Below are 19,056 nucleotides of genomic sequence, written 5' to 3'. Positions count from 1 at the left end.
TTTCCGCCAAGGGCCACCTAGATATTTATAACATCATTTTGTGGACCATACAAAATGATCAACTTAAAAATGAGCCTGTTAAAGATTTACTGACTTTAAAGTCCCATCTGCATTTGGCCTGGCAGGGCCAGATCAGATGATCTCACAGGCTTCACCCTTACCACCCCCGCCCCCATTTTAAAGGCTCCACAGATATTAACTCATTAAATTAAAAAGCCCTCAGGTGATAATTATCACCCTTCCTTTTTACAGAAGAAGAAAAGCATGCACAGAAAGTTAACAAAGTGTTTAAGATCACCCAAGTTCTACATGGTACAATGGGCTTTTGGTTCTTCTCTATGTCGTGATATTTTAGCTTCAGATTCCCTGGCTATGGGTATTTCCTAAGTCAAATTCCCCGCCCCTCTTTTTTTTTTTTTTTTAACAATTTATTTAATTAATTTATTTGACAGGCAGAGCAACAGAAAGAGAGAGAGAGACACACACACAGATATCTCCCATCCACTGTTCACTGCCCAAATGGCTATAATAGCCAGGTCTGGGCAAGGCCAAAGTCAGGAGCCTGGAACTCCATCTGGGTCACCTATGTGGGTGCCAGGGACACCCTACTTAGGCCATCTTTCTTTGCTTTCCTAGGCACATTAGCAGGGAGCTGGACCAGAATTAGAGCAGCAGGACTGGAACCAGTGCTCTGCTATGGGATGCTGGCATTCCAAGCAGTGGCTTAACCCACTGTGCTATAACGCCACCCTCCAACCCTCCGACCTGCCCCAGGCCAAATTCTCAAGACAGAATTACCAACCAGCTCTGCTTAACACCATAATTAGTACATTGTCTGTACTTCCTTACCGTTAGTAATAATTAGCACAAGCACATTCAGGTAATGGAATGATAAACCTCATTACAGGTAATGAAGTCAAGAAGTCTGGGACTTGATTTTACCTCTTCTAACATTACAATACTAAATTTTGGTTCCAAGATAAATCTCCAAAACTGGGATGTATTTTACAGTCACCGCTGCCAAGGGGGGTTTGTGGTGTTTCCTTACTGCTTGAGCATGCACACACATTAAAGCTGTCGAATGGCTGCTGGCAGCCTGGAAGAAAATCCGGGAGACAGCAGTGGCATTCCTAAGCAACGCTGCATCAACAATGCTCCGGGTGGCACAGAGGACCACATTGTGCAGAAGGAGGAGGATGACCTGCACGGCCGAGAGGAAAAGCCACGCCCAAGAGTTCAGCTGTGAATGGAAAGGAGCTTAGGGAACTCTTCCTTCACGTACATATTGTTGCTGAACTGGGCCCAAGAATGAAAAATCGATGTCTGTATGTCTCCAAGAGGTTATTTAACAAGCATGAAATGCAATTTTATGTGTTAAAAAGCTATGTTAGAGTCTGTCATCTCTTCCCCCTTTATTAAGCATATATAAAATAACAGTTCCACTTACAACGGAGGCTTTCTTAAGATTTAATACAGAGCTTCCCATCATAGTTAGCAGAAGTTGTCTCAGAGCCTTAAAGGGATGCCAGGACACTAATTCCTTATTTTTTCTGGGAGAAAAAGACCCTATAAGAAAGCCTAGAGGTATAGAAACAAGTTCTCAGATCATAAATATTTAAATATATAGAAAACTATATTTTAACTAAGAGTATTTTTATTGTTTCCCCAAATTCGGGTGAAAACTTAGGTCATGTGTGGACTGGCAATAAGACTTCAATGACAGCCTCCAGAATTCCCTGAAAAATGGAGCTAACATCAGTACTTCACTCTGCTATAGTTGTTAGGAGGATTGAATAACAGTTAAACAAAGCACACTACGTGGTAGCAAGTAAAACCTCAGCCAATGTGAAGTGTTCCTAGCAATCAAGAAGACTGTTTTTGAAACAAAGTCAGAGCAGATGAGCAGAGCTGCTAATACCTACCGTACCCAAGCATGTTACTTACACTTGTATGGTCGGGTCTTCTGCTAGTATGAAATGACTGATCACCCAGACACACGCATCTCGTAAACATACTTTCCCTTATAACCAGAAACAAAAGCAGCCCCTTACTGCAGCTTGACTCCCTGTTTCTGTAATCAGATCTGAATCTCAAAGAGCTCCTTCTCTGGACACCAGACAACACACATGGCAAATCTCTCCATTTACAGCCCACACTTCCAACTCTGCAAGAAAGGAAAAACGCCCCTAAAGTCATCTGCAGAAACAATATGCCAATATTTTTGCTACATTCCAAAAGACAGCAAACTTCCTGTCCTGGGTGCAGCCAACTAAGTCCCTGGGAAGGTTACTGCAACAGCAGTTCCAAGCAATTCACAACTAGCCACAGAATGCAACCCCATGTGGCTAGAAGCTGTTGCTGGCATATTCAAAGCAGGTGCAAACTGTAATTTGTTTTCCTAGTCAAAATCCCTCTGAAGTGTTAGGCGCGGCTGTGTCAAACACCAAATTACTGAGCTGCTACATGAAAATAATTATTGATCTACCCTTGAAACCAAAAAAAAAAAAAAATTCCAATGCAAATCTGTTCTATTTAACACTGCTAAGTAAACTAGTTTATGGCTTTATATAATATCCATTACCCTTTATATCACAACTATGGCAGTGTTTATCAGATGGTTCTCAATTTTTACATTTATTACCAAGAAGTGTAAAACTACACTATTCATGACAAAAATTTTTAACATGAAAAGCAAAGTGAACCAAAATAATTAAAAAATACCGATTAATGAGACTCATTGCAAAAATTGCATTTCAATTTTTATTTAACATGTGATATCTGATGATGGCAGAAGGTCTTTCTAATACAATGTAAATTTTTAAGAGATTTTGACATTTAATTTTAAGACATGCTATTGACAAGAAGCAACGTCACTGAATGTGGAATGAAACATTAAAGAATGAGAAAAATATCCTGTCATAATACAAAAAAATTTTTAAAACCATGTCTTTTTCATAAAACTCGATGGCATATTACTCGAGGAGGAGAACAGACTGTGACGTTGACCAGGCTCAGCTCTGGTTTGATGTTGATTTTCAGCACTCACAGCCTACGGGATGTGGCGGACTCCCAGTCACCTGCATGTCTTAAGCTTTTGCCCTCTCCTCGGCAGCTTTGTTCATTGTGCAGATAAGAGGCTGATGGGAAGAGAGATGCTTTCATTGAAAGATCCCAAACAAATGTTCTCAGAAAATGAAGATATTGTTCTAGAACAGAGACCAACTGTTCAGGTTAACAGAGCAAGAGCCTTCAGCACTACACTGACTTGTATTTGCTACTGTAAAAGAGAATATGTGTATTCTTCAATTCACAATAGCACTAGGTTAAAAAAAATTAAAATGAATCACTCCATGTCCGTAAGTAGATTCCCCCAAAGGGCCAAACATAAGACAGAGAAAGATGAAAAATATAAAGTTTTTCTTGAAACTTTTCATGTAATTTCACATGGACTGAAACATCAGAAATACTTAAAACAGCTGAAAAACACAGATGATTCATCATTAAAGTTATCAGTTATCAATACAAAAAAATCAACTCAAAATGGATCCAAGACCAAAATGTAAGAACTAAAACTATAAAACTCTTGGAAACTCTAGGAGTAAATCTTTATCACCTTGAATTTGGCAAAGGTTTCTTATACGTGAAATAAAGGCACAAGTGGGAAAAGGCAAAAATAAACTGGACTTCACCAAATAAAAATTTTTTGTGCTTCAAATGATACTATCAAGAAAGTGAAAGATACCCCACATAATGGCAGTAAATATCTGCAAAGACATTTCTCTGGTGAAGGGTTTATATCCAGAATACACAAGGGGCTCTTACAACTCAACAACAAAGATAAATAACCCAATTTAAAACAGAGCAAACACTTTCAGGAAGCATTTCTCCAAAGAAGTTACACAAACAGCAACAGGTAAATGAGAAGATGCTCAACATCATTAGTCATTAGAAATGCAAATCAAGATGACAGTAAGATAACACCTCATACCTGCTGCAAGGAATGAAATCAAAACAGAAAATAAGGATGTGCAGAAATTGAAATCTTATATATTGTGTGAATGTAAAACAGCACATTTTAGAAAACAGTATGGTAGTCCCTTAAATAATTGCATATAGATTAGACCCAGACTCTTATATCCAAGAGAAATAAAAAAAATGTTCATACAATAATTTGGACACAAATGTTCCTATCACCAGTATTCATAACAGCCCAATCCAAATATCTGCCAGCTGATAAAATGGGTTAGGTTCACGTAATGGAATATTATTTAGCCATGAAAACTAAGGAATTATTTATACATGCTATAATATGCTTAATCATGAAAATATTTGGCTAAGTAAAAGGAGCCAGTAAAAAAGACCACATATTGTATGATTCTGTATATACAACATGTCCAGGATAAGCAAAATGTCCACATAGAAGAAGAGTTTAGTGGTTGCCAGGCAATACAGAGGGGGAAGAAGGAGGAGTGACTATTAATGGATCCAAAGTTTCTTTTACTAGTGACAAAAATACTCTGGAATAAGACAGCAGTGATGGCTGCACAACTGTGTAAATTTACTAAAAGCTACTGAACTGTGTAGCTCGAAAGGGTGAATTTTATGGTTATGAACTATTCCTCAAAAAGCTATTAATAAAGTCTTAAAAGGTAATCTACTGTGTACAAACAGCATAGTGGTCAGAATTGGGGTCTCAAGTCTTGCTGTGTGTTAGCTCCATGACAATGGCTCTTTGAGCCTTAGTCTGTACACATGTCAATTATCTGGCTTGGGTGGCAAAATAAAAGGCCTTCTGTGGTTCCAATGAGGTGACTCTATGGTCATGCCAAATAGCAAAGCACAGCAACAATTCCACGGCATATTTGTGAGTAACTAGGAATTTCCTGATGTATTCTGATTCGGATATAATTATCACATAAGGGATAATTATCAAGAGAATATGTCCCAAAAGAAAAGAGATCACACTAAAACCAGCTGGACAACCCATCCCTGGGAATCCCAAGCACCTAACAGTGCCCAGTCTCACTTCAGCTCCTTCCATGCTAGTAATAGCAAGGTAAAAACCCCATCCCCTTTCCCAGTTGGGCTGGTTCAGACAACTCTACATTGAACGCATGGTTCTTAAGGTACAAACATTTAAAAGGATATGACTTTCAAAGATTAACAGAAGGCCACATCTGGATAAGAGGTATGGAGAGATAAAGGAAAACACAGCAGATCCTCTATAGCTGACCAGTTCCCATCTGTCCTTGAAGACCACACAGCACAGGTAACATTTCCTCCTAGAAGCTTATCTGCCTTCCTTCCCATTTTTTTTAAAAAAAGATTTATTTATTTGAAGGAGTTGGAGAGAGAGAGAGAGAGAGAGAGAGAGAGAGAGATCTTGCAACTGCTGGTTCATTCCCCAGAGGGCCCCAACAGGCAGGGCTGGGCCAAGGCAAAGGCAGGTACCAAGAACTTCTTCCAGGTCTCCCACATGGGTGCAGAGGCCCAAACACTTGGGCCATCTTCTATTGCTTTTTCCAGGCTATTAGCAGGGAGCTGGATCAGAAGTGAAGCAGCTGGGACACAAACTGGAGCCCATAAGGGATGGCTGGCTTTATCCACTGTGCCACAACGTCAGCACCTTCGCAACCTTTAATCTGGATCTGTCACTTGTCTGGAGGAGATTCTTTCAGCAATCTCCAGGTGCCCCAGACAGCAAACAGCTGCCTGGGAGACATCTCCACCTGGCTGTGCCACAAACCCAAGCTCAGGACATCCAACCCGACCTCCTCACATTGTCTCTTCACTACCTGCTGGGAATCTGCTTGGAGGCAGGCATCACCACCTGTGCAGACTAATAGATGCAGGTGAGGAATCTACATCCATCAATAAAAAAGGTGAATGACAGAATTCTTAAAGGATATAGAAATTTCATTAAGGATCACACACAGAGAAAGGTCAAAGAACTGTAAGAGGCATTCCTGACCATCTTTCATGAATAGAAATCTATTCATAAACAGCATACGTGACAGCAGTGTACAAACAGTTTCTCATGATGACTGACAGCACCCAAATGGGGGTACTACTCCCCTATAGCATCACTCAGTTTGTTATTTGAAAAACAATGAAAGAAGAAAATGAATGGCATAAATTTTAAAGTCATCAAAATTACTGCATATGACAATATTTAGAATTCGTGAGTTAATAATTTCTTGACTTTATAAACACAGAACAGAAATCTCCCAATGAAAGCTATCAAGTAGACTGGTTAAAGCTCAAGACTTCTAGCTTAAATAGTCCAAGTTCGAGGTGTAAATATGATTTTGTCTTGTAGGATTCTAATACTCAATCATCTTACTACAGCATAACAAATCATTTCTACCTCCTAAAGAGTTTAAAATTCCTATAGCTAATCATAAACATTTAATTAGCATATAAAATAATCCCAGAATCAAGCCACATGGTATTAAGCTAAATTCATTTTTCTAGTGAAAACACTTAAGGCACTAGCAGCATGATAAAAATCACTCTCACAAATGATTGTTTCAGTAGTAGAACCATGTTACTCCAGGAAATGTAATGTTGAGGTAAACGCATGCTGCTCTTCAACAGAAATGCTCTGACTTTTAAATGCTCAGTCACCAGGGTACCACAGCCTACAAATTAATTCAAATAACAGAGGAGGAAATTGAAACACAGGGTTGTGTAGTAGAAATCTTCGACAATTTACACACCACCTTTTCAAAATTGAGCTAGTGTTCACTAATAATACACGGTTAACGGTTACCAAGGGGCTGGCATTGTGGCATAAAAAGTTAAGTCTCTGCCTGCAATGCCAGCATCCCAAAGGCACACCAGTTCAAGATGCAGCTGCTCCACTTATGATCCAGCTCCTTGCTAATGTGCCTGGTAATTCAGTCCTTGGGCCCCTGCACCTACATGGGAGACCAGGAAGAAGCTCCAGGCTCCTGGCTTCTGCCCAGCCCATACCCAGCTGTTGCAACCATTTGGGGAGTGACTTAGCAGAAGGAGGATCTCTTTCTCTCTGCCTCTCCTCCTGTCTCTGTTAACTCTGCCTTTCAAATAAAAAAATAAATAAAATAAAATTTTTTAAAAAAGTTACCAAAATGGACTCTCCATTTCTTGGATAGCAACTTGCCCATAATGTGTGTGTGTGTGTGTTAATAATTGCTCAACATTACTATAGTATTCAAGGTTATCAGCAGTAACAGTATTTTCATTTTTAAAGATTTTTTGAAAAAATTTTAAAGATTTATTTGAAAGACAGAGTTACAAAGCGAGATCTTCCATCTGCTGGTTTGCTCTCCAAAAAGCCAAAGCAGCCAGGGCTGTTGTCAGGAACTTCTTCAGGGTCTCCCATATGGGTGGCAGAGGTCCAAGTACTTGGGCTATCTTCCCCTGCTTTTCCAGGCACATAAGCAAGGAGCTGGATTATAAGTGGTGCAGCCAGGACTCAAATCTAGTGTTCATATGAGGTCAGCAACTTAATATGCTGTGCCACATTACTGGCCCTGATATGTTCATTTTTATAACCAAAAGAATCACACTATTCAATTCCAGGTGATTTCAGCTAATCATCACCAGATGAGGAAGGAAGTATTATCTCCATTTCACCCACAACAATTATAATTATACATTGCCCAAGCCAGGTCCCTTGTGCGAATGAAAGAGAAAAGGCACTATGCTAATTAATTATTTTAATTGTGTTAAGACATGAGCCGTGAGCTGGCACCACCCTAGGCAAATGCGGATGCTGAGATCTTCCATGAGAGGAAACTGAAAAAGTTCTTATTTTCCAACTTCACACACAGGGACAACAGGCAATTGGGAGTACAAGCCAGATGCCGTAGTTCAAAAGAACAACTACTTCCAAAACAATCAAACAACAAGAAGTTGATCAATGTGGTACCAATGTTTCACAGGTTCCTACTTGGCTAAGAGTGTGGGCTCATCAGTATGATTCAGACAAGGTTTCCTAAGCTGATGATTATTGCTTCCACTGACACCTTTTTTATTAATCCCTTGCAATTCCTGTAATTATTATAGGTATGTAAACGTGGGAGTTAAATTTTCAAGACACTGGGATGATGACACTCTCTGTGCAGAACAGAAACAGAATAATCCAACGCTCGTGAACGTAACCAGGCACAACCTCCAAACAGTCTCTGGGCAGCAGTATCTTATTAAGCGCCGTTTACTGTATATATCATCCCAGCAGGCTCAACTGCCAGAAGCCATCAATGGCCCTGATTGTACAGTATACATGGAGAACACTAATGATATGCAACTCTGCTGCCTTTAAAACTATAGATGCTGTTCCTGTGGCAAGCAGCACAACAGCAGTGTCTCACAGCAACTGCCATCAGCTGATCCACATTCAGCAGGAAGCTGGGAGTGGGCTTCTGACAGGTCATTCACATTTAACGCACAAACCGTGCTGCCATCTTTAAGCCAAAGTAAAATATTTACTATCAAATGTAAGACTTTTCTGGTTGAAATTTAATATACAGCTTTATACTACGAAATGAGTTAACTTATCTATATACCAAAATATTAAACTAAATTCTCTATTTCCAATTTTACTTTTACGCATTTAAAGACTTATTAAAGAAAATAATTCATGAAGTAAACTTCTAAGTGGAAGTCCTACTGATACACATACTTTCATTCCACATTATAAACAAATTTCCTGGCTCTACGGAAATGTAAGCCTTTTGAAAGAGAAAATACATACATATTAATGCCTATTTTTCTTTTATCAATGTTTCTTTTTATTAATTTTCTGGGTGAAGCCCAGAAAATTGGAACATATTTGTTTTACAGGAAAGCAATAAGTAATAATTACTTGTCAAGAATGGTACAGATGTAGTTCTCTTTAAATCTTCCAAATCTACTGGAAGAGTTGTTTTAAAAAATGATATAACTCTAGCACTCAAAGGTAAAGTACAGAATTGTTAAATCATAGGAGACTAGAGGCTTGTATTTCTTTGTTCCTTCCATTTGCCTTACACATCACAGGCATCTTCAAACATTATTATTATTCTTATAGATAATCACATTAATAAAGGATTGTGTTATGGATGAACCAAGAAACCACACAACTTAGAAGCTACGTCGTTGAAATTCACTCTAGGATATTACTGAGGTGGTTTTGCTTTCCTGATTCTATGGCATGTACTGTTTCAACAATTTAGCCTGAATTGGCTAAGTATACTGGGAGGGCACTAGAGAACCTAGCCTAGGACAAACATTTGCCATTGTGTAAACAGATAATATGGTCAAATGATAAAACAAAATTGCCACACAGCAGCTCTCCTTTATCTGTGAGGTATAGGTTCCCAGATCCCCAGTGGAGGGCTGAAATGGCAAACAGTAACTGTACATCATGACTTTTCCTGTACATATATATTTATTTTTATGACAAAACTGATAGAGAATAACAAAATAGAACTGTAACAATGTATTCTAATAAAAGTTATATGAATGTGATGAATTTATCCTAACTCATTTACCCAGCTCAGAGGTTGGAAACTATCCCCACCTCTGAAAATATCTTAGTGCGCTATACTTGCCCTTCTTCTTGCGATGTGATATGATACAATGCCTACATGGTGAGATGCAGTGAAATGAATGATGTGGACACTGGGCACATAGCTTTAGGCTACTATGCAAAAGTTACCTGAATAAAAACACTGATACCTTGGCAGCCAATCTGATAACCTAGATACCTACTAAGTCCCTCATAGTCGGATACATATACAACGCAGATACACTGGACAAAGGGACGATTCATATCCTGGGAAGGATGGAGCAAGATAGATGGCATGGTTTCATCATGCTACCCAGAACTACAGTGACTTAATACCTAGGAACTATTTATTTCTTGAATTTTCCATTTAATATTTTTGTACCTGCAGATGACCACAAGTAACTAAAACTACAGAAAGTGAAACCATGGATAAGGGAGATTACTGCTCTGTATTTCTTTTTTAAAGATTTATTTATTTGAAGGCAGAATGATAGACACAGAGATCTTGCATCCGTTGATCCACTCCCCAGATGGCTGCAATGGCTAGAACTGGGCCAGGTTAAACCCAGGAGCCAGAAACTCCATCCACATCTCCCAGATGTGGGTAACAGAAACTCAAGCACTCAGCATTTCTGCTGCTCTCCCAGGCACATTAACAAGGATCTGGATGGAGACTGGAGTAGTTAAGACTCAAACTCACACTCCAATGGGGAATGCCCACATCAAAAGTCATCACTCAACCTACCCAGTGATGGAGTTTATTTTTGGTCTCTTTTGGCCCATTTTCAAATATCTATCATTTATTAATCCACTGTTAAAGGAGTGTACATGAGATCAATCACATGCACATCAGTTTTGCATAATCTTTATACTTTTATCCACATAAGTGAACAATCCTAGCCTCAAAGATAACTGGGTAAGAACAGATGGCTTAGGACAAGAGCTGATTAACTTTGTCAGATGCCCAATACTGAAGATTTTAGGATTGTGGGCTACATGACCTCTGTCACATCTATTCACTTCAGCTACTACAGGGCAAAAGCAGCCACAGTGTGAACAAATCAGTGTGCTTCATTCTAACAAAACTTCATTTTCTGCAACAGGTAGCAGACCCAATTAGAACCATCGGCCACAGTTGCAAGCCTCTGAGTTGGCTAAATGAAGTAGGGTTAAGTTCTTTGCTATTTTATGGGAAAGAATGTAAGCAAAGCAAAATCAGACTTGTGTGAATTCCATGCATTTCCATTTTTGAGAAATCTCTTATCAGTTCCCAACCCTGAGTACTATCACCTCTCCCACTGCCTCACGGATAAAATCACCACCTGTTGAATGCTATCTAGTACACTGAAGATTTTTAAATAAATTAAATAGGTGTGCCTCTCCATTCTTAATAACATCAGCAGCTGTACTCTCCAGGCAGCACTCAAATACCATGTGATGTCAGAACACTGTAGCCCAAGGTCTGCATCCTTGGCTTCTGGCAGTGTCCATGAACACTTAGAAACTACAGAAAAAAAAAAAAAAAAACTGCTTATACCTACGTCCATTTGTCTTTCATCAGCTCTCCAAGAAGTTAAGCAAGAATTGCTGCCAAAGCTGCAATCGATAAACCATGTCAAAATATTGACTGGTACAGATATGTACTGATGGGGAGGGGTTTATCTCTCTATATGGGAGCCTATGTGTTTGGTCTCTTGTGTTCTTACATGCACCTTTTGATACCACTAGTCTATTTCTGCCTGGTTTCCATAGCATTTCCTAATTCACTATAACATAAAACATGCTACTCCTCAGTTAAGCGAAATGATGTGACTACAGGTATTGGCTACGTAGCACATGACACTAGGAGCACAGGCTCTCTGGAAAGAAGCCTGGAGTTTCTTCAAGCCCCAGCCCAAGAAGCGAAGGTCTCACCATATATATGGATTTGTGTATAAAATCTCATATGTATTTATGTACCATTGAGGACAATCTGGGAATAAGGATTTTAAATGCCAAGATGGAATGAAAACAGTTCTTTATTTTGCTGTTATATATCACTTTCCACCCTAAGTGTTTCTTGCTGGGAGACAATGAACATGTAAATAAAAAATCTCCAGTTAGGAATCCTCAATGTCCAGTTTCATTCCCAACCTCTATTAATAGTATTGAGAGCATCTTGTGACTCTCTTCACTTCAATTAGCGGCTGTCCTTGGTACCTTTGCCTGTAGTGGCTCAATTTTTAATAAAGATGATTGAAAAAAAAGACTGTAATTTTGAAATGTATAATATGAATTAGGAAAAACTAAAAAAAGACTAATTTTGAAATGTATAATATGACTTAGGAAAAACTCCGTGTTGGCCCAAGAATCGGGAGAGGCAAGCTAGGGTCAAAAGGAACAGGCTCTAGAAGCATCTCAGCTACTAGCTTCTCCAGTTTCCAACCATGTGATCTTGAGCAGATGATTCCTTGTACCAAAGGGCTACTGAGAGAAGTAAGAGATAAGAGATACAGAGTGTTGTACAACAGCAAGCACCAAAATGAGTCCTCAATAAACATTAATAATCACTCATGAGTAAACATCAATGGCTTTGCTTATTTGGGAAATATAAAACAGTTAATTTTAATAGTTTCACCTGACTGTGTCAAGAAGGTAGCTACAGCTCCCTTAAAAAAATGGTTTTACACATTCACAGGTAGTGTTATCAAAAAAGTATGAAGGGATTTTTTTTAAAGATTAATAAAAAATGGAATTAGAAATTTAATTTGGTGCAAAAGGTTTTTGGGATCCAAGCATAGTTTTTTCAGAATATACATTTTCTGTGAACTTGTTGATTACCCCTTGTGGAAGTTCAATGAACACTTGCTCACTTTGACTATGAAGACCAGAATTATCATGTCACAATGACTACTAGAGTAATTCATCAAAGTTTCCTTCAAAGATATAACAGTGACATGTATTAAGCCAGGTTTGTTTTCATTTTCCTGTTAAATACATCATCTAAAAGAGAAGAGTTTGGAAAATCACGTGTCTACATACAAAGTTTATAGAGTGAGTAATTTAGGGGTAAAGCGTTATGGAGGTCAGGTAGGAAAAAGCGTAAGAACCTTTAAAGAATGGACAATAGAAATAGCAGGTCTGATATATGAACACAGCCAGCAGGAGAAAGTGCTAGTAACTACCTCCCTTTGCCAGAATTTGGAGCTACAGAAAAATATCATTACAGCTAGGTTAAGCCAACATCTTGCTGTCAGAGGCACAGCCCATTAGAAAAATGTTAAAGGTATTCTAATTTACAGAGTACTCAGCCATCAGTATCAATCAACTTATAAATGATCTTCTGTTCAAACTACAATGGCTATTCTTTGCAATACTTTTTATTTCCTGCTGTCAGAAAACTGGATGAAATCCTAACTGCAAAATCTAAGGGCACCTTTTAAATTACTAAATGCAAGTCAGCAATTTTGGTGTCTTAACAAAGCTAAATCCTAGTTAAGAGATTAATTCAACCCCTATGCCAAATTTCAGGTAAAATTACTTGAAAGTTTAAATGAGCTGGTTTAAAAAATATTTTAGGGGTTGAAACACTTTTAACCACAAACTTATTAACCTTGATCTTTTAGCATCAGTAGCACTGGCTCTATTCCCTCCTGCTCAATGTTATTCATGCCTGAGGCATGATTTATGACTGCTACATTGAAATCTCCGTAGGCTATTTCTCTAGCACTGACTCTCTGCCTCAAAGTGCAAGCCTAGATTTCTAACTCCTAGACTGAATTTCCCTCAACTATCTCAACGTAAATATAAATGGTCATGCTTCCTTCCCAAATCTCCCAGTATAACAGTAATTGGAGTCATACTCCTGGCCTACAGGAAGATGGAACAACTCCACCCTACTGAAAGCAGATGTGGCCATGGGACTCACCACTAATGATGATGTGCAAGTGGATATGAAGTACAGGCTCCTGGGCAGATGCTTTAAGTGGCCAGTGCATGATTAGCCAGATTCTCTCTCAACAACCATGAGACTGGATATAGGGCAGAACCCTTTCCCAGTCTCCAGCCAACTCCTGATAAACATGCAGCACAAGCAAGCAATGCACCTTTGCTGTTTTAAAACCACTGATATTTTGGAGTTGTTACCACTGCATAACCTGGGCTATCCCAATACACCCACGCGCAATCTGCTTCTCCATCTGTGTTCTCACCTCTGCTAAGACACCAAGCCATGCAACCTCAGGGCTGCTTGAAGCTTCTTCCTCTACCTCGCTTCCCGTATGTCAAACTAGTAGTGCTGGCAATCTCACCTCCAAATATTTCCCATTCACTTTGTCCTTCTGGTTGGAGGGCATCTTTTTCCTTGATTACAAACCTGTATCTTTCAAATATTGTCTTCTTAATTCCAAACCTTTCCTGCTCTAAATGATCTTCCAAAATGAAACCAGGAGCCAGCACTGTGGCTCACTTGGCTAATCCTCCGCCTGCGGTGCCAGCATCCCATATGGGCACCGGGTTCTAGTCCCGGTTGCTCCTCTTCCAGTCCAGTTCTCTACTGTGGCCCGGGAGGGCAGTGGAGGATGGCCCAAGTGCTTGGGCTCCTGTACCCACATGGGTGACCAGGAAGAAACACCTGCCTCCTGGCTTCGGGCCAGCCGTAGCGGCCATTTGGGGAGTGAACCAACGGAAGGAAGACTTTTCTCTCTGTCTCTATCACTGTCTATAATTCTACCAGTCAAAAATTTAAAAAAATGAAACCAGAACAGTCCTTGTTAAAAAAAAAAAAAAAAAAAACTGGAGCCTTTCCCATTTTTAAAGTCCTTGAATATTTCCCCACTGTTCACATACATAAACATGTGAGGAGCGATACTGCACACAGTCTCCATGCCAGGCCCTGTGGGCACAAGGATGAGCCACCTGTCTGCACACTGACTTTCCCTATGATGCTGTGACATAGCTAGTTGTAGAATGTGTTGCCCAAAACTCATATTCAGGAAAAAACTCCAGTTTGTGACATAATTTGTTCTAAAACATTGGTATGGACTCAAGTTTCTTTATGAACAGTTAACTCAAAGTCATATCCCAACCTACTCTCTTGAGAGAAACAAAAAGGGGTGGAGTTTCTCATTAGCTGGGCAGGGAAATACACACATTCCAAGAACCTACTGGCACAGTAACTTCTCTATTAGCAGAATACACATTACTGGAACTTGTTATTTACTAATTTTTATGTTGGAGTTCATTAAAATTTGGGACCCCCAGCAGCTTCTGTTGCAAAATACTCTAATATCAACTGTTATCTGAGTCCTGTAAGGAGAATAAAGGTTAAGAGTTACCAGTTAAGCTACAGGAAAAAGGCCACAAGATCAAGGTCAAACTTCAACATATTTCAGCTCTTCAAAATCTGCTTCAAACTTGCCTTTTGGGCCTCATCTCCTTTTACACTCTTAACATAGCTCCATTCAAGATGCTCCAAATCTCTCATGGTAAGACCTTTCTCCCACTTCTAAACTTGGCAAAATGATACTCATTCTTCAATGACTAGCTCAGTCGTCAATTAATGCTTTCTGTGAAACCTACCCTAAGAGCTCTTGGCAATATCTGGTCTTTGGCATGAAGCATTTCCATGTTTAGCACAGGAAAACACTTAATTGTCTAAGAATCTACTCACCCACTAGGCCAATGAAGTCCCTGAGGATCAGACTACATTTGATCATCTTTGAGTCCCAAGCACTTGGAAGACAGACATATGGATCCACAGTTTTTAAATGAATAGCATGGTGAAAATCACATCCCATACTCTCACCCTTCCATTAGCCTACAGAAAGATGTTAGAGAAAACTTATTTTTAAAATCCAAAGGAGATTTTATACTTATAACTTTTATTTAAAAAAAAAATCTGGCAGTTAACTTAAAAATAGGCTAGTAAAACTTCAATACATGTGTGTTTACACATGTGTGCTTGTGTATGTACATGCAATAATTTCCTGTGGCTGCTGTAATAAATTATCACAAACTGCGTTGCTTAAGACAATAGAAATTTATTCTCTCAAAGTTCTGGAGGCCAAAGGTCCAAAGTCAAGGTGCTGGCCAGGCCAGTGTTCCTTTAAAAGCTCTACGACAGACTCTTTTCCCTGCCTCCTCTGGTTTCTAATGGCTCCAGTGGCTTGAAGCTGCACCACTCCAATTTCTGCCTCTATGGTCACTCCGTCTCCTCCTTTTCTATCTCTAATCTCCCTCTTTCTCTTATAAGGATATATGCCATGGTTTTAGAGCCCAGGTAATTTAGGATGACCTCATCTGAAGATTGTTAATTACATCAGCAAAGATCTTTTCCAAATAAAGCAACATTCACAAATTTCAGAAATCTGGACATGGCCATATCTTTCAGGAAGCCACCATTCAACCTACTACCCTACTATCACGTGTGTGTGTGTGTGTTGTATATATGCCCCCCACACACACATACACAAAAAGAAATGTTCTTAAAGAACGCTTTATTGAATACCTACATGTTGCCAAAGTAATAGTTTGGAAACTGTGTTGGGAGTTGGGGACACGAGGAGGAACACCAGACACAACTACCAGATTCACAGAGGACACAGTCTACTGGCAGATACAGAAATCAGGTTATTTTTCAAAGCTGTAAAATGCACTATGTGGGAACATGATATCATGGCTGTATACAACAGGGAACCTCACCTCATCAGTTGGTAAATGAGTAACCCTGACATCTTCTCCACTAGAGACAGATGTTTCGGGGAATACTCTTTGACACACAGTTTATCTCCCACCCTGTACTGAGACATTCACTGAAGTCCTTGTTTCACATGTTTGCTTTGCACATGGAATAATGTGACTCAATGATATTCTGTGGAACTACTATAATTCATGGAATTTAAGATGCCATCACTTGGGGTTGGTGCTGTGGTGCAGAATTTTAAGCCTCTGCCATCAGCTTCCACATCCCAGGCGGGTGCCAGTTCAAGCCCCAGATGCTCCTCTTTGATCCACTTACTGCTAATGCACCTGGGAAAGCAGCAGCAGATGACCTAAGTATTTGAGCTCCTGCACCAAGCAGATCTGGAAGACGCTCCTGGGTACAGCCTGGCTGTCTGGGAAGTAAACCAGCAGATGAAGACCTTGTCTTTCCTCTCTCTCTACCTCTTTGTCCTGGTTGCTCCTCTTCCAGTCCAGCACTCTTTCAAATAAATAAATAAATAAATAAATCGTTTTCAAAAAAAATCATCACTTCTAAGGTCCCTAATATTTTACAAAATCAAGACAGAATAAACACCTCTGATTAAACCATGCCATGCCATTAATTATTAGACACATCCTGACCTCAGAGATATACTAAAATGTACACCTTAGAATCATGCTAATTTCCATTTTGAATATATTCTTACCAGACATCTAGAAAAATGAAAGAGCTTTTGATTAAACAGTATGGCCCAATTTCAATGATCTGCCAGCAAAATTTTAATGCTGAATTGGCTTTACCCAGCTTTGGAATTTTTTCAACTTCTTCCCATCAGGCTAATATATGTAAATATAATTCAGTAAGTGTTAAAGTAAGACATATTCTCATTACTGGGTTTCTTCTAGACTTAAGATAGTTTGAGGAGTCAGAGCTGTAGAAACAACTCTAAATTCCTTGAACAAAATAAGAAAGGCATGGCTGCTAGAATTATCATCTGTTTCTTTGCCCACAACCTGCTGAAAGTGAGAAGGTGAAAGATTGTGCGTATGCACCTGTGTGTGTGCTCTGGAGTGCAAGTATGAGAGTGCTTCATAAAGTTTGTGGAGAAACAGAATGAAATGTTGTTTATTTCAGTGTAAAAAACATTTTTAAACATAGTCTTTTCATAATGGGTATTTTTCATGACCATACTGAAGATCCTTTGTATGCCTGCATTTGAAAAAAATTTTGTAACAGAATAAATGTCTTTTAACTCCACTTCCCACAAATATTTTCAAGTACCTTAATAATTTAGGGAGAAACTGGAACATCCCAAAAATCTCATGGTAGAGACAACATTTGTGATCCAACTGGCAGGATGCCATATTAGACCCTGTGAAATGTACAATAGAAGACAGGATCCCTGTTCTCAGTTTAGAAAGAAAAATCTAAAAATAGGATGAAACTTTTAAATCAACAAACTCCAACCTAATAAAGTTCCTCATGAAACCTAGGACTGAGGTTTAACACTAGTAGTCATGTAGTTGTGTAAACTAGACCCAATTTCAGAGAATATGAGTTCTTGTACACACTTGTCCTTTACTTCTGCAGACAGTCTGGGAGGCTTTTAAATTTTTTCTTTATTTTTTCTTTATTTGAAAGGCAGAGAGGCAGACAGAAGAGAGATCACTGGCTCACTTCCCAAAAGCCTGCAAGAGCCAGGAATAAGCAAGGCAGAAACCAAGAGCCCAGAACTCAATCCAAGTCTCCCAAGTACTTGAACCATCATCTGTGGTCTCCTATGATTTGCATTAGCAAGAAGCTCAACTGGAAACAGAGGAAGTGAGACTTGAATGAGGCGTTCAGATACTGGAACACTGGGGTTCCAATCAGGGACTTGACTTGTAGCAAACGCCTCCCTCAACAGTCTGGGTTTTGACACTGAGATAGGCGTGCTGTCCTACTTTTTTTAAAAAAAGATTTAAGCCTGATCACTATATTCCTAAAGTTGTACTTATGAAATTTGTACTCAATAAATAAAACAGATTGGTAGGCCGGCGCCGCAGCTCACTAGGCTAATCCTCCGCCTTGTGGCACCGGCACACCGGGTTCTAGTCCCGGTCGGGGCACAGGATTCTGTCCCGGTTGCCCCTCTTCCAGGCCAGCTCTCTGTTGCGGCCAGGGAGTGCAGTGGAGGATGGCCCAAGTCCTTGGGCCCTGCATCCCATGGGAGACCAGGAGAAGTACCTGGCTCCTGCCATTGGATCAGCGCAGCACGCCGGCCATGGCGGCCATTGGAGGGTGAACCAACGGCAAAAGGAAGACCGCGCTCTCTCTCTCTCTCTCACTGTCCACTCTGCCTGTCGGAAGGAAGGAAGGAAGGAAGGAAGGAAGGAAGGAAGGAAGGAAGGAAAAAGAAAAGAAAAGAAAAGAAAAGAAAAGAAAAGAAAAGAAAAGAAAAGAAAAGAAAAGAAAAGAAAAGAAAAGAAAAGAAAAGAAAAAACAGATTGGTGACATGTCCAATGCTGTATTGTGACATGCGCATACAACTTGGAAAGGATCATGAAAGCTCAGGCCTTATGAGACAACTCAATGATGAGTTACATAGCAGCAAAGAAACTCCTGGAGATACAGCCTGACCATCCCATTATTGAGACCTTAAGACAAAAGGCAGAGGCTGTGAAGGATCTGATTATCTTGCTTTATGAAATTGCATTCCCTTCTTTGGCTTCAGTCTGGAAGATCTTCAGACACCTGCTAACAGGATCTACAGGAGCAAACTACTGATGATACTAACGCTGCTGTAACTGAAGAAGTGCTGCCCCCAAAGCTGATGACGCAGCACGTGTGGAAGAAGTAG

At 39.6% G+C, this 19,056-nt stretch overlaps 1 protein-coding gene and 1 pseudogene across 3 annotated transcripts in view; one reads left to right on the top strand and one right to left on the bottom strand.

Annotated features, from left to right (window-relative positions):
• GAREM1 (GRB2 associated regulator of MAPK1 subtype 1) overlaps window positions 1-19,056 on the bottom strand; it is a 246,699-nt gene that overhangs the window by 201,741 nt on the left and 25,902 nt on the right. The gene's annotated exons all lie outside the window — the stretch shown is intronic.
• LOC138843999 (olfactory receptor 10J1-like) overlaps window positions 1-19,056 on the top strand; it is a 49,265-nt pseudogene that overhangs the window by 17,658 nt on the left and 12,551 nt on the right. Inside the window, exon 2 of the transcript XR_016214595.1 lies at window positions 8,053-8,258. The product of XR_016214595.1 is annotated as an olfactory receptor 10J1-like (transcript). The remainder of the gene's footprint in view (window positions 1-8,052; window positions 8,259-19,056) is intronic.

Source organism: Oryctolagus cuniculus, chromosome 10 (genome assembly GCF_051225735.1).
Source record: "Oryctolagus cuniculus isolate XC-2025 breed Fujian yellow rabbit chromosome 10, ASM5122573v1, whole genome shotgun sequence".
NCBI lineage: Eukaryota > Metazoa > Chordata > Mammalia > Lagomorpha > Leporidae > Oryctolagus > Oryctolagus cuniculus.
Note: the sequence above shows the minus strand (reverse complement) of the source record. Positions and strands in the feature narration are given on the sequence as shown.